The sequence below is a fragment of the Myotis lucifugus genome, unplaced genomic scaffold (assembly GCF_000147115.1).
Source record: "Myotis lucifugus unplaced genomic scaffold, Myoluc2.0 scaffold_120, whole genome shotgun sequence".
Classification (NCBI taxonomy): domain Eukaryota; kingdom Metazoa; phylum Chordata; class Mammalia; order Chiroptera; family Vespertilionidae; genus Myotis; species Myotis lucifugus.
Window position 1 is genome coordinate 1,142,526 of NW_005871168.1, and position 17,051 is coordinate 1,159,576.

The window sequence follows — 17,051 nt, forward strand, 5'->3', positions numbered from 1 at the left end:
GGTGATATATGACGTATATCTGGAGTGTGTGTCCCAGATTGGGTTCCTACAAATACTAATGCACCATCCTTAGGGTGTCAATGAAAGTTAATATCAGACACAAATATCAATGTGATCTCCCTGAATTAGTTAAAATAAATTACCTCACAGAAAATTTAAATACTTAGTTCTCTTTCCTTTTTATTCTTCTCCACACTGTCCCCAGGCTGATCTTTTAATCAAGACACCTGTTACGCATTGTCTTGGTCTCTTCTGGCCTCCGGGGAAGGTGTTAATCTCTTTTACAGTCCAAACGTTTCCACTCACCATACCATTCATATATCTGAAATATTTAATTAGTAGTAATTCTCAAAAATTTTAAAAATACAGATTGTAATCTTTCTAGGTATCATATTATCTCTTTGCTCTCTCTAACTTGCTTACAGCAATGCTTCCCCTCATTCTTCAGATTTGTGTTAAAAAAATAAATTCTTTGTGGAGCTACCATATTCTTCTGTGCACCTTAGGTTACCCTTTCACCTATCTCCTTTTTTTTGAATTTATAGACTTATGTTATGACTTTGTTAAATTAACTTTAAGTAGGGTACTAGATGGTGAGCCAGTTCTACAACAGACAACCAGAGAAATTGAAATAGAGAAGTTTATTCCTTGTCAGGGCCAGCCTGACAGGTTGAGCAGGGCTGAGGTAGGGAGGTGGGAACTGAGAAAAGAAAGAAAGACAGGAGAGCGGGATTGGGAGGACTGCAGCTCAATCGAGGAACTGCAGCAAGTTTATTAACCACACAATGCTATTTATACACAAGACACTGAATAGGAGGTCTGTCAAGAGGAATGTATTCTTTGTTCCTCTTAATCTCTAAGGGAGGACAGAGCAGAAGGACAAGTTCTCAGTACAGCAAATCTCAGTAAATAGTTACAGACTTTTTGGTAAGCTATGAAAGGCTGTTCTCATTCTACAAAGGTTGCTCTCATTCTACTGATAACCGCCATCCAAACAAGTCTGGGGAAACTGTGTGGGTAAGGGTCCCAGCCTTGCTAGCCCCTTCAGGTACAAGGACCATGTCAGCTTACACCTGGTCTCCAACAATTCCTCACAATTCATAGGTCCTGAAAGAGGTACAGGGCACAGCTCCGAGGCCACTTGGGGAGGTCAAGACAGTGCAGGCAGAGAGAAAGGAAGGACCCAGGACATATGCCTTTCTCAGGGTCTGTGGATGGAGTGCTTTGCAGTTCCCAGACTAAGGCAGGAGTGGTCAGTTCAAACCTAAAGAGGAGGGTTTTTTTTAGCCCCATGTGGAATCTCACCTAAGGGGTACATAAGGCATAGAGGTGCTGGGAGGCAGGAAGAACTATTGATCACAAAGGTTGTTGGAGAATCTTGACAAGAACTTACATTTGCCTATGACTCTGTGCTGTTATCTAGGGCATGAGCTTGCATAAGGGGCAAGTGTCAGTTTAAGGTCCCTGCAGGCCTTTTGATTTTTTTAAAAAAAATGGATGCTGTGTTAACAATACCATGGAATAGCTTAGCTAAACTAATGATGCATTATATTTTTGCTGACACTGAATTTTAGATAATTTTATGAGCCCTTCCATTCCCACCAAGTTTGTAAACTTCCCAAGAGTGGTTTCCATGCCTTTTTCATGTGCAAGAGACTCATTCTTATCACAGGAAATATTTGGCTCTCCATAAATATCTGACAAAGAGTGAATGAATGAATGAATGAAATCCTAAGCCAAAGACAATTCTTTATTAATTCAGAAGCAAAGGATGTCTCTTGCAGCTGCTTCTTGTTTTTGAGGGTAAAGGTGCTCAGATGCGGCTTATTATAAAATGTATTATTTATGACTGGCATGTGTAACTTGAACAAATACAGTATATTCTCAATGATTGAGTCATTTCATTCTTTGAGCATGTCTTTGGTATATGTAATTTTAAAAGTAAAATAATGTCAGAATTAGATATTTTTTGACATTGCCTATACCACATATTCATAGTGTGAAAGAATATAAAATGCCAGTATTTTTAATGTACTGTATATTTCTATATCCATGATATTTTAGATGCTAGACTCTATGAATAAAGTTATTGAAACTGGAAGAACTGGGGCCATATCTGGGTAGTTTTAGACTACGATGTAATACTAAAATGACATTAAGAAAATATAAGGGACACAAAAAGGGGGGGACAAAGGTAAGACAAAAGCATCATAATGGTAATATTGCCCCAGCTTGCTCTGCTCAATGGTTAGAGCGTCGGCCTGCAGACCACAGGGTCATGGATTGGATTACCAGTCAAAGGCATGTACCTGGGTTGCAGGTTCTTTCCCTTCTCCAGTCGGGGTGCATGTGGGAGGCAAGCTATCGATGTGTCTTTCCCATATCAATGTTTGTCTCTCTCTCTTCCCCCTTCCCTTCCACTCTCTCTAAAAATCAATGGAAAAATATACTTGGGTGAGGATTAACACACAAAAAAGGAAATATAGAGTACTGATTTCTGACCTGCTACTCTGAATTACTATTTTCATCTTTATTTGGCTGATTTAAACCATTCAATAAGTTTTTATTGATCCCTATTATTTATTGGACTGTAATGAGCTAAAAATAAAAATTGAAGGACACATGGTGATTGCTGGAAACAGTCACTAATAGAAATCTGCCTAATTGTAAGCATGGCCCTTACTACCCAGGATATATTAAAAATTAATCAGTTTTATGTAAATATTTTTTCTTTTTTTTTCTAATAGCATAGTAAGTGTCTGTGTCTTCTATTACTGTGCCAAAAATAAGTGTTCCCCAGGATTGATACATTTCATGTTTTGGAAATTAAACAAGACTTGGTTTATGATTAATTTAAAAATTAAAATAAGTGTATTAAATTTCCTGAACATTGATTTATATCCTTTCCTAAAGTTAATTCTTATTATATTGAATACAATTGCAAATTGTGTCTTGTCAAGTCTTGCTTATTTATTTGTTTTTAAACATTACCAAATCAAATAATTGAGGTTTCTTTTGCTGTTGGTGTATCTTTTCTTTTAACATGTTTTTATTGATTCTAGAGAGGGAGGGGGGATAGAATGGAACCATGACCTCCTAGTTCATAGGTGATGCTCAACCACTGAGCCATGCCGGCCAGGCTGTCGGTGTATCTTTTATTTCGTTCTGTCAGTTCTACAAAGTACCCTTTTCACTGAAAAACACGATGCTAGAAATGCATATATTTCCATTATGTCCCCCTAGAGGCCAGTAAATATTGGAAAAACAGTTAATGGCTTTAAGGTAAACCTTTGTCTATATGTTCATCCCTGACACTTACAATTCTTTCATACTCTCTCTAAATTGTAAATGGAAAGATGAAATGGTAACTCAACAGTATAATATGCTTATGCACAATTCATTATTTACTTATGAAACTGGACCAAAAGGCATTTGTTAAAAACATTTTCCCTTTCATTTAAAAAATAATAATTTTGGTTTGCAGAGTAGCATTGTTAAAAGTATTATATTCAATACAAAATAATATTTTTTTCCTCCTTCTTTATTTTTGACCCTCTTTTCTCTCTCTTCTCCCTTTCTTTTTCTTTTTTGGTACTTAGACACTTTTTAAAAATCATTATTTGTAAATGTTGACTCTTCTAACGATTCAGTGATGTTTTCTGTCTTGCTCATCAGTATTGACCTTCCTCTACTAAAATCATAGCATTTCCTAGAGATTTGCAAATTACTTTGCCCATTATCCAGAAGGGTTTTCATTTCCTAATAAACAGATTGAACTCTGTAAGTGGATTCTGATTATAATATAAGAGTAACTGTCTCTTTCACCATAAAAAAAGCAAAATAATTATCAACATTTTCTGATTATTTTTAAACATAGCCAAATTCTAGGATATAGTAATAAAAATTATCTTAGAAATTGACTCTGAAAGCAATATGGGAGTACTCTTTCCTCTTTCATGACACTTCATTTCTGTAATATTTATAGCTTATTAAAACAAAATCATCCTGACAATCTATGCCAGTGGAGGTATAATACAGCCATAATTGTATGACTATCATAAGCTTAAGCCACAAAATAAAGCAGTGGAAAGAACAAGTATGTTTGGTGTATTTTGAGGCTTATTTTTCATGTTAATACTCATGTTTAGATATTCTAAATGGGCTAATTTTTTTCTGAGGACATAAGTATTTCTAAAACATTTCCATTATTATAATCTTGAGAGGTGTATTACCTGGTATCTGACTTATTTTCATAGTCTGGTTTGAAAAGATCAAAGTTTGTCTTCAATAAAGATAAAAAGGGTTAAATGTGGAAAAATCAAAATATGAATAAAATATGTTGGTTACAATATTCATTAATATGACTTAATGAAATAATCTGCATTTTCTTAGATTGTTTTTCTATTTTAATGAAAATTAAGGTAGCCTTGAGGAAAACAATGTGGTGTTAGTTTCCTAAGCATGGATAAGTGGCAGGAGGAGGGAATGGAATGGGAGGCGGAATACATATAGAAGGAGAGTAAGGAAATAAGAGGAGATGCTGCAAAGGGAGTGATCTGAGCAAGTAGACAGAGATCCACACCTGCCCTGGAGGCCACCGAATCCTCAACATTGAGCTACAATTATTATGTTACTATAATATTTTGGGTTCAATGTCCAGTTTATTGAAAGCTAACTGCATTAATACCAATGGAAAGGTACTATATTCCAGGTAATTCCCTTTTATTGATGTTGCAAGAGTCTAAGAATTCCTAAAAGACTACAGGTATTATGCTTTTTAACTTGAAAATCACGGTGAGTATATTATTGCGACCTTACCCTGCTTTTCTACTTCAAACCCTCAGTTCTGGACCATGGCATGATTTTGTTAAAGTTCTTTCTCAATGGTAACTCAAAGGAATACAGTGTTAGTTAATATAACTTTTCTCTGTTGCCTGGCATTGAATACTTAGGTTGGGGGAATGTTCCTATTACACATGACTTCATTACTCTATTTGAGTCCTACTCCTATTAGGCTTGTAAACCCAGGAGTATAGGAAGAAGAGCTCTGAAATGTAGTCTTACTCCACTGTTGACTAGGCTTGCAAAGACACCACTTTCTGATATTCATATAAATTTATCTAATTCTTTGTGAACAACTCTTAGGAAAGAAGAATGAGTGATGTTGTATGAGTTCATGGAGATTCTGTATCAAAAAGGAGCAACCAAAGGACTTGTATGCATGCCTATTAGCATAACCAATGGACACAGACACTAGGGGGGTGAGGGCATGAGCAGGAGGGTGGGGGGCAATGGGGGGATAAGGACACATATGTAATACCTTAATCAATAAAGAAAAAATGGTAAAAAGAAAAAGAAGGAGCAGATGGGGTTAAGTAAAGACTTAATAGAAAATGTAACATATGGCTGATGTTTGAAGTTTGAGTACAATTCATTAACTTATTTGACATGTATTATTGATCATCTACTATCTGTCCATATTGCAACAGAAATGAAGAAATTCAACAATTTCCCCACAGCAAGGCATGATTCTTAGTTTTTCAGCATCCTATCTATTAGAGTTTATATCACTCAGAAATTATAATGTTGTTTTAACTAACATAATGAAAACATGTGCTGTCAGTGAAAACTAGGAATAAAGAATGATTTATTGTGGCTGGCCAGTGTTGCTCAGTAATTAGAGCATCAGCCCACACACCAAAGGGCCTTAGGTTTGATTCCTGATCAAGGGCACATACCTGGCCCCATTTGCATGTGGGAGGCAACCACTTGATGTGTCTCACATCAATGTTTCTCTCTCTCTCTCTCTCTCTCTCTCTCTCTCTCTCTCTCTCTCTTTTCCTCCCCCTCCCTCACACCCTTCTACTCTCTCTAAAAATCAATGGAAAAAGAATCCTCAAGTGAGGATTAAAAAACAAACAAACAAACAAAAATTTGAAGACCTTCTCTTGTAGCTTCATTACCAAAAGGTATGACTTAATCTATTTTATTTGAACTTGAAAGATATAATTTGTGTAGTGAATCCATAAAAGTTTTTTATAAAGTCTAAGGTAAAACCATTACTTTTTACTGCTACCCTCAGTAAGAATTTAAAATTTACTGTTAATTCCTTTCTATGTTGTTGACAGTTCATGGTAATCTAAAATATGTGAAGCAGAAAGGAATAGTAATATTTCATTGTTACAACCTACCACATCCTGCTTTTATGGGCATTCCCAGATGTGCATATGTGAACGCTTTCTAAGGAGCTGGTTCTGAATGGTTATTGAAAATTATAGATAATGAAGCTAATATAGATTTAAAATTTGGATGTATGAATTGAAATTTTTTTACATACAATAATTATTGTCATATTTTATATATTAGCAACTTTTTTCTCTTTGAAATATACAGGGGGCAAAAGGAGGTTTACAGATGTAATGCAAATTAATAGAGTAATTAATAAATAATAATAAAAGAATAAACTCTATTTCTTGTACTCACAACTATAAACCTACCTTTGTCCTACCCTGTAATTAATTCACTTCTTTGAGATGAAATTTACATATGAGAAGTTTTATCAATATTGGTATTATTTTCTATTAAGAAGGAAATTAACATCATTTTTATCATCTAGAACAGTGTGCATCAATGTTGACTTTGTCATTATTCAGTGATTTCTTTTTCTGGTTATTCCTATTGTGGTTTCTATGATAGATATTTCTCAATGTTCAAATGACTGGTTTTCTCAGTTTCATTTGGAAGTGTTTTTGTTGTTGTTTTTTGAGTCTTATAATCCATGTCCTCATAGGAAACAAAAATCAAGTCAAAATGTTGAATGACAGTTGAGATTCTTGATGAGCTCAAAAAGGCTTATTTAACTAAAGTGCTACAATACATACAATGTTCATAAATATTAATAAAAGACCAGAACCCAAGTTTCCCTGAGCTCTGGTGGGGAGAGGGATGTTGTGGGGAGTGGGGGAGTGTTCATAAAAGAAAATAAAAGAGAGAAAACTCATGGACATGGGCAACAGTGTGGTGGTTGTTGGGTGGGGAGATGGATGCAGGCGGAAGAGGGTATTGAGGGGATAAATGGTAAGGGGGAAAAATTAGAGCTACATTGGAAATTGTTACAGATAAGTCACAAGAAGGATCCAAGTTTGTGAAAGGATTTGGTGGAATTGGAGGTATATTGAGGTATCCAGTAGATTTCTAAGGAATGGAATACCAAGGAGAAGATGATGAATTTTTTACCTTGATGACCAGGAGGTAGTCAACATGGCTTCGGCAAAATGTGCCTCACCCTCCAGAATCCAATCCAAGGAGGATACCCATGGTGGAATTTTAACAGACCCCTGCCTGACATGTAGCCATCAAATGGCTATCTTTCAGCAAGATCACATTCTGAAAAAAGACAAGGGTAGGCTGTGGATGCAATAAAGTTCAACTTTATTGACTTTGTGTTTGCTGCTTCATCCTTGAGCTCTGCCCATTAGTCATTGTTCTTTGATGAGTAGGAGACAAAATTGTCCCCAATAAGAACTGAGCTAGGTGAAGAGAGAAAAGTGATCTTTAAATATAGTAAAATGCAGATCATTAATGACCTTGTTAAACTCAGTTTGAATTGGAATGCTGACAATGAATACTACAATGATGTAGGTGAGTGAATGAGAGGTGAAGGAATGCAGATGACTCTCTAGAGAAGGATTGCCTATGAAGGAGAAGAAATAAGTGGTGCAAAAGCTAGATTTGGACATGGCATCAAATGGGTATTTTTCAGCAAGATCATGTTCTGAAAAAGTCATGGGTAGTCTGTGGATGTAATAACAGTGTTGCAGAAGACCAAAGAAAAACCAAGCAATGCTTTAGAGAAAAGGGGTGACACTATTTATGCCAGTGGACTCAGGGAATAACTTTCCACATCTGAGTAAAGTAACATGCAGGGGGCTTCTCCTTTATATCTCCCTGTGGTCTTTGTCCCACAAATATGGATTATGCTTCCAGTCCTTTTCGCGGGCCTTGCAAGTTGGCCCCCAGGTGTTGGGGGTCTCCAGGCCATATCTGATGGTTTGGCCTGGTGCCAGTGTTAATAACCCTCCCTCCAGGGCAGTGCACAGTTCACAGTTTTATGGCCTCTGTAACAGGTTCTGCAAGACCAGTTTCTGGGAAGGAGGTAGTGACTTAATTATAAGTTATCAAGAATGTACAATGAGCTTGCTGGCAAGGATTCCAATTTCTAGCCCCCCAAATATTAGGGTTACATTGAAATTAGCCCTTTTTAGACTTCTCAACAGTTCAACTTTATTGTCTTCATGTTCACTGCTAAAAAAATAGATAGAATCCAGAAGGTCTTTCTCAAACCCTCTGACATTGATCTTGAAATAATACCTTAAATAAAGCATGCTCCTAATTCTAAGTCTTATTGCTAGAACAATACACTTTATGTAAAACTGCATAAAATTCCCATTTTAATTTTTTTTCCTACCAAAATAATTTTTATTAGTAAGGCCCTTGTTAGCACATAAGGAAAATACAATTTAAGTCTTCCATTTCAAAATTAAAAAAACAAAACAAACATTGTTGTGGATCTTTTTGCCTATCCAAAATTGCATTCCAAACAATAGCAATAGCATAAGGAAGATTATTGTTGAGGAGCAACTTTATAATTAAATCAATGCAGTCTCTGACTTGAAGTCAGTTTGCTTGGAGTTTTATGTAGCTTTATTGATTTGAATCATAAAAGATGCAAAAGAAGATACATTGGGCAAATTCAATAACATAAAAGGGAGAAAACGTACTCAATGAGAAAAATCTCAAATTATAACTCAGAGTGTTGATTAGTGCAAGAATTTGGAAACAAAGTAAAATTATTGCCTTTTCTATCATATATGGAAAGAAATTTGTGGTCTATCTGTTATGTGTCCTTACCCTCTCTTCTGACATAAATATTCTCTGATAGATATAACTCACACTCCAGAGACTTCAATAAAATTGAGGAAATGTTCACTTTGACCTTTGTTTTAAGAGCTTGACCAATGCTTTGAATTCACTTACCCTGATTTAATCTTTAGTTGCTTTATTTCCTGACCTGGAAGAGTGAAACATATTTACATTTATAAAGAGCTTTGACCTTCATGACTAATGGCTGTTAATTGCTATGACAGTGACACTTTTATCTTACTTATATTTCTAGGTTACCTTTTATAGGAAAATCTTTGAGAACTAAATTATCAGGGCTTTTAGAAAAACTAAAATATACTGCTTTCTAAAAATACCAACTTATTGCAAGCATTAAGTTTAATATCAATCACATGAGATTCCAAAACTGTTTTATAAATTTTTTGAATTACATTTTACTTTAATAATTCCAAATTTTTTAAAAAGGTAACTTGGTAACTGTATAGACAAAAAGGATTATTCTGTTTTGGATGTTTATAGAATCTATATTTTATCAACATTCTTGCCTTATCTTATCCTAGTCATTCTGAGGATGTAATAACCCTTTGAACAGTCAAATAGTTGAAAAACCAATGGCTTCATTCTAATATTTTATAAATGCTTGGGTATTTGTTATAATAATTTCTAGCTGGTTCTATTTAGCCAGTTCTTCTCTGTAGGACATTCCTAATCTCATGACTTTGACTGAGATTTAGTTTATAAGCTAAAACAATTAAGGAAATATCTGAAATGCACTTTGGTACAATACCTTTTTTACTGTTCCAAATGCATTTAATAACTCAAATTCAGAGAGAAATTTTCAATTTTTAAAGTTATTAAGAGAAACTAAAATAAATTAAACCTGTTTAACTGAATGATTAAGTCATAATTAATGAAAAGCAGCTAATGGGACTTCCAAACATTTTAATTGTACATGCCCAGATTTAAAATATTTATGTCCCTAATAAACTCTGTACGTTTTTGACCATAAGGAAAAATCTGCCCTTGGTCAAAATATCATTTTGCAACTCCTGATTGTATTTTGTTTTTTTGAATGTCCACATTTTATTTTTCAGGGTGCTGAGAGATTGTTGAGACAATGCCAATGACATTCTTTTTATGACTCCATATAACATTATAAAGCCCACAGGTATCGGGCCTAACTGGCAGTCGGACATCCCCCGAGGGGTCCCAGATGGTGAGAGGGTGCAAGGCAGGCTGAGGGACACCCCCTCCCTCCATGCATGAATTTCATGCACCAGGCTTCTAGTTCTTTTATATATATGACAGCAATTATTAAATTTCCGTCAGTCTTCCCTGCATTTTCTGCATATTCCCATACCACCTCTGAGGAACTCAAATATTTGTTGGGTCCTGCTTAAAATATTTGCTTGTTTTTATCTAGGAATATATGTAAAAACCAACACCTGCTCATTTATTTGAGCAATGGAATAACTTGCAGAATTGTGTAAGGAATAATTTTATATTATAGTATTAGTGACACTGAGGAAACTTATGAGAAGTTTCTTGAAGGTTTATTTTTCTTAAATATGGCACTGTTTGAGCATGTATTTTTTTCGTACTGATACCTATATCTACCTTTCATAGCATTTTAAAAGTATGTTTTTAATTGTAACAAACTAAAACACAGTTATGGCAAAAGAAAATGGAATATGTGTTAATATTATGACTTAGAGAAAACTACTTTTACATCTTTTCATGAATAGGTGAATTGGAATAGCTAATGATTACAAACAAAATTTAAATTTTGTTAAAAATTTTAAATAAAAAGGATCACAGATTTTATTTCTTTGAATATTGCCCTTTATAATTAATCTCTGCTATTATAGTTTTACTATCAAAGAGAATTTCTAAAACATAATTAAAACTTAGCAACTTTTAAGTATTACAGAAAATATAATTTCAGTCCTAGACAATATCTTGTATAAATAGCATATCAATGTTCATTTTAAAAATATGTGTATGCAATTGGAATACTCAAATATCTTTATATGTAGTTTAAATAACTTAAACATATATTTTCCCCTTTGAAAGTAGTTTCCAGGTTTTAATTTAACCAAGGTGTCAATTCAATTTAATTAATTTTTGGATGGGAGAATGAAAAGCATTCTATAGATTTAGGGGGTTGATTAGGAAACTCCATTCCATTTGAAAACAGGAGAGAATTAATGATGTCTTAAACTCTGTTTACATAGGCTGCTAAGAGGTCATCGTACAGAATCTTGACTGATATTTAGCCACATTTTAAATTTTTGAAACCTGGGATACCCTTCAATCTATATAAATTTATATAAATTTAATATGGAAACATATTTACTCTAAACTTTATTAGTAAAATAAGAGAAGTTCTTAAAATATTGACTTTTTGTTTCTCACTCCAGTGGCTTTATTGCTAAGTAATATGTATTAAAAATTATTTGTATAAAAATAAAGAATCCAAAATAGTAGGTAAAAATATAGGTGATGATTAAGATTGATGTTGATCAAGTTATTTCTTTTTTTTTCATTTTTTTAATCTTTATTGTTCAGATTATTACAGTTGTTCCTCTTTTTTCCCCCCATAGCTCCCCTCCACCCAGTTCCCACTCCAACCTCTGCCCTTACCCCCCTCACACTGTCCTCATCCATAGGTGTACGATTTTTTTCCAGTCTCTTCCCACACCCCCACACCCCCACACCCCTTTCCCCCCGAGAATTGTCAGTCCATTCCCTTTCTATGTCCCTGATTCTATTATATTCACCAATTTATTCTGTTCATCGGATTTTTTATTCACTTGATTTTTAGATTCATTGTTGATAGACATGTATTTGTTGTTCATTTTTATCTTTACCTTTTTCTTCTTCCTCTTCTTAAAGGATAGCTTTCAGCATTTCATATAATACTGGTTTGGTGGTGATGAACTCCTTTAGCTTTTTCTTATCTGTGAAGCTCTTTATCTGACCTTCAATTCTGAATGATAGCTTTGCTGGGTAAAGTACTCTTGGTTGTAGGTTCTTGCTATTCATCACTTTGAATATTTCTTGCCACTCCCTTCTGGCCTGCATAGTTTCTGTTGAGAAATCAGCTGACAATTGTATGGGTACTCCCTTGTAGGTAACTAACTGTTTTTCTCTTGCTGCTTTTAAGATTCTCTTTTTGTCTTTTGCTCTTGGCACTTTAATTATGATGTGTCTTGGTGTGGTCCTCTTTGGATTCCTTTTGTTTGGGGTTCTCTGAGCTTCCTGGTCTGGTAAGTCTATTTCTTTCACCAGGTAGGGGAAGTTTTCTGTCATTATTTCTTCAAATAGGTTTTCAATATCTTGCTCTCTCTCTTCTTCTGGCACCCCTATAATTCTGATGTTGGTACACTTGAAGTTGTCCCAGAGGTTCCTTACACTATCTTCATATTTTTGGATTCTTTTTTCTTTTCCGGTTGGGTGTTTTTTACTTCTTCATACTTCAAATCTTTGACTTGATTCTTGCGATCCTCTAGTCTGCCATTGGATCTCTGTATAATATTCTTTATTTCAGTCACTGTATGCTTAATTTCTAGTTGGTCCTTTTTCATATCCTCGAGGGTCTCACTAGACTTATTGAGGGTCTTACTAAATTTATCAGCAGTTTCTAAAAAATTCTTGAAAAACCTTATAACCGTGGTTTTGAACTCTATATCCAGTAGTTTGCTTTCCTCCATTTCTGTCATTTGTGACCTGTTTCTTTGTCTCCGCATTTTTTATGCTTTCCTGTGTTGATAAAGTGGCTTTCTGTGCTAGGTGTCCTATAGGGCCCAGTGGCTCAGCCTCCCCAATTACCTGAGGTGAACACTCTTGGTGCACCCCTTTGTGGGCTGTGTACACAGTTTTGTTGTAGTTAAGCCTTGATTGTAGTTGGTATCACTGGGAGGAATTGACCTCCAGGCTAATTGGCTGTTAGAATCAGCTGTGTCTACGGTGGGAGAACTTCTGTGCTGGAGACACCCTTCTGGGGCAAGACTTGCTTCAGTGGGGCTTTGGTACTCTCTGAGTCTGCCCTCTGAGTGTGTCCCTTATGGATCTAAGGAGTTGTAATCTGGATGGTCCCACTCTGACCACTGGGTACACTGGCACTTGGATATCTAAGGAGGTGCTAATTTAGCCTCTGCCTGAGGCTACCCAGCAGGAGCTACGGAGAGATCTGCAGATTCCTCTTCTTTGTTTGGGATTTGGTGGTGCCCATATGAGGCCCAGCTGTGAAGCAATGCAAGCTGCTGTGGGGCCTTGGGACTTCTTTTGGATGTTCTGGGCCTCTCTGACCCAGCTGCAGTTTGTTAGGTAATTTTAGATTGCAAAGGGCCAGGTCATTCATATGCAAAAGCCTCTGCGCACAGCTTGGGTGGGGTGGGGTCTCAGGGAATCAACAGGGCAGAGCAAACAGCTATGGCTGATCCTCAGTCCTGCCCTAAGAGGCCCTGGGTCTCAGTGTCCCGAGGTAATTGCTGCAAGCACCTCTGAGAGAAAGCCGCCTTCGAGTTCCGTTCGCTGCCAGACAGTCCAGTTTCTCCCCATATGAGTCTGGGTCCCCAGAGACTCGCCCAGAACTGGAGTCAGGGCCATTGGGAGCTTGTGTCTTTCTCCCGATTGAAAAAGACAACCACGTCCTCATTTGCCAGCCCTTTCCGTGTGCGCCTCTGTACCTCTGCACTTTACTTCTGCACCTCCTCTGAGTCTCAGTGTGCTTTTCTCTTTCCTTCTAGTCGTAGAATTTCCACTCAGCCAGCCTTCCTGTGGTTCTGGATGATGTCCGTTTTGTCTTTTAGTTGTATTTTTGAAGTGGTTGTGCGAGGCAGCAATTTCCGGTGTTTACCTATGCCGCCATCTTGGTTTCTCCTCTGATCAAGTTATTTCTAAGCATAAAACTAAAGCTAAAAATCACAAAGGAAAATATTACTTGATTTACCTTCTGCATAAAAAATAAAAAATGTATTTTTAACAAGATTGTGTATTTATTTTTAACATATAACATGCTTATCTTATAAAACGTTTTAAAGTCAATAAAAATATGGTTACAACATTAAAAGTAGGAGCAACATGCATTCCAGTCAAGATGGTGACATAGATTAACATAGTACTTGCATCTTCCCTCACCACATAAAAATTACAACTAAACTACAAAACAACCATTCAGGACCACCTGAAGTGTAGATGAACAGAAGTCCTACAACTAAGATTACAAAGAAGAAGCCACATCAAGACTTGTAGGAGGGGCAAAGACACTGAATGGGGTGGTTCTACACCTACATGTGTCAGATGAAAATCAGGAGGGATATCTCAGCTGTGGATATTCCCCCTGAGGATCCAGTAGTCCCAGACCACACAGGTTCTCCCATCTAGTATTCCAGTGCCCGCAAGAGAAGTCCTCATAACTTGTGGCTGTGAAAACAGAAGGAATTGTGACTGAGTGAGATAAAGGGCTTCTGCAGTCCCAGTCATTCCTCTTAAAGGGCCAATGCATGGATTGACTCAGACTCACTGGCTCTGAGCTCCAGTGCTGTGGCAGCAGATGTAAAGGCACCAAGGACATGTGGGGAGGAAATAAATTGTTTGACATAAGGACAAGGGCTGGAGGGACAGTTTTCTCCCAGAGAGAGAAGTGCTGGTGGAGGCAATTGTTTCTTTGTTGAGCTATCCCCCAACAAAGCCAGCAGGGAGGTGCCATATCTGAGACTCCACCAACCTGGCTCATACTGTTCATCCCACCCTGAGACCCCCACTCACCCAACTTGTGAGCCCATCCAAACTGTTTCCAGCGGCTTTTCCACACAAATGACCTCTCTTGGCTCATGCTAAAGACTTTCCTAAAATCCCTCTAACAATCAACATCTGCATTGCCCATTGTTCTTGCTAAGTGGCCACAGATCTGATACTAAGGGCAGCCAGCATTGGCTTGAAGCTTGGCCTCTTCTGGGTACCTCTAAGCCTAGCACAAATAGCAGCCATCTGCAGATCACTCTATAGCTTATGTCATGTAGCCCCAGGGAGGTGGCTGGCCTTGCACCTCCTGGGATCCAGTGCACACAGGGGACAACTTCATATCATGTTGGGTTACAACTCAAACACCTACACTCAGGGGGAAGACTGTGGACACCAAAGCCCAATCAAAATGAGTCCTGCTCTGTGGTGGTAACACCTGCACAACAGCTCCTTGTCTGTAGTTGCAGCCAGTTGTCATAGTCCATTGAACTTGGAGTCAATACTTTCCATTGATGTGCCAACACAGCCCACACAGGGAACACACCAGGAGCTCCAATCTTGGGTGACCAGGTAAGGCTGGCCACAGGGCCCTACAGGACACCTACTATATAAAGACACTCTACTACATCCTGGAGATATAGCAGCTCTACCTAATACATAGAAACAAGCAAAAGGAAGCAGCCAAAATGAGAAGACAAAAAAACACATCCCAAATGAAACAACAGGAGGGATACCCAGAAAAAGAACTAAATGAAATGGAGGCAAGCAAACAACCAGATACAGAGTTCAAAACAATGGTTATATGGATGCTCAAGGAACGTAGTGATGTAGTGAGAACTTCAACAGGATAAAAGAGGACATGGAAACAAAACAAAAATCAGAAATGAAGGATTCACTAACTTAATAGAGAATAAATTACAGGGAATCAACAGTAAAGTAGATGAAGTAGATAATAAAATCAGTGATTTGGAATATAAGGAAGCAAAAAAACAACAATCAGGACAGCAAACATTTTTTAAAAAGTAAAAAAATAAATGAGTATAGTGTAAGGAGCCTCCTGGATAGTTTCAAGTGTAGCAACATTCACATCATGGAGGTGCTGGAAGGAGTAGAGAGAGAGAGCAAGAAATTAAAAACATAATTGAAAAATAATGACAGAATCTTCCCTAACCTGGTTAAGGAAATAGACACAAAAGTCTGTGAAGCTCAGAGCATCCCAAACAAAATCAACTCAAAGAGACTAACACCAAGACACATCATAATTCAAATGTCAAAAGGTAAAGACAAAGACAGTATCTTAAAAGCAGCAAAAGAAAACAGTTAGTTACCTATAACAGAGTTCCCCCATAACACTGTTAGCTGATTTCTCACCAGAAACTTTGCAGGCCAGAAGGAATTGGCACAAAATATTCAAAGTGATGAACAATAAAGACCTATAACCAAGAATACTCTACTCTCAAAGCTATGATTTAGAATTCAAGGATAAACAGCTTTCCAGATAAGAGAAAGCTAAAGGAGTTAATCAGCACTAAACCAGCATTATTAGAAATATGAAAATGCATTCAAGAAGCAGAAGCAGAAAGAGAAGGAGGAGGAGGAGGAGGAGGAGGGGGAGGAGGAGGAGCAGAAGAAGGGATAAAAATACTACTAATAAAATGGTATTAAATACATATCTATCAACGATTATTCTAAATGCAATTGGATTAAATCCTCCAATCCAAAGGCATCAGTGATTTAATGGATAATAAAACAAGACCCTTACATTTGCTGACTGAAAGAGACTCACACATATTGAAAGACACAATCAGACTAAAAGCAAAGAGATGGAAATGATATTTCATGAAAATGGAAACAAAACAAAACAAAACAAAAACACTGGAGCAGCAATACTTATACCAGACAAAATAGACTTTAAAAAAAAGGCTATAACAAGAGATAAAGAATGTCCCAGAAACTCCACTTTGGGTACTTATCTGAAGAAGCCCAAAACACTAAATCAAGAAGACATATGTATCCATATACTTATTGCAGCAATATTTACAATAGCCAAGATATGGAAAAAACCTAAGTGTCCATCAGTAGATGAATACATTAAGAAGAATGGTGCATATATAAGATGGAATATAAAAAAGAATGAAATCTTTTATCTGCAACAACATGGTGAACCTAGAGAATATTGTGCTGAGTGAAATAAATCAGACAAAGAAAGATAAATGTCATATAATTGCATTAATATGTGGAATCTAAAAAACACAATAAACAAGCATAACAGAAATAGACTAACAGAGAGAACATTTTGACAGTTTCTAGATGGGAAAGAAGTTGGGGATATGGGTAAAAGAAGTAAAGGGATTTAGAAGTACAAATTGGAAGTTACAGAATAGTCATGAAGGTATAAAGTA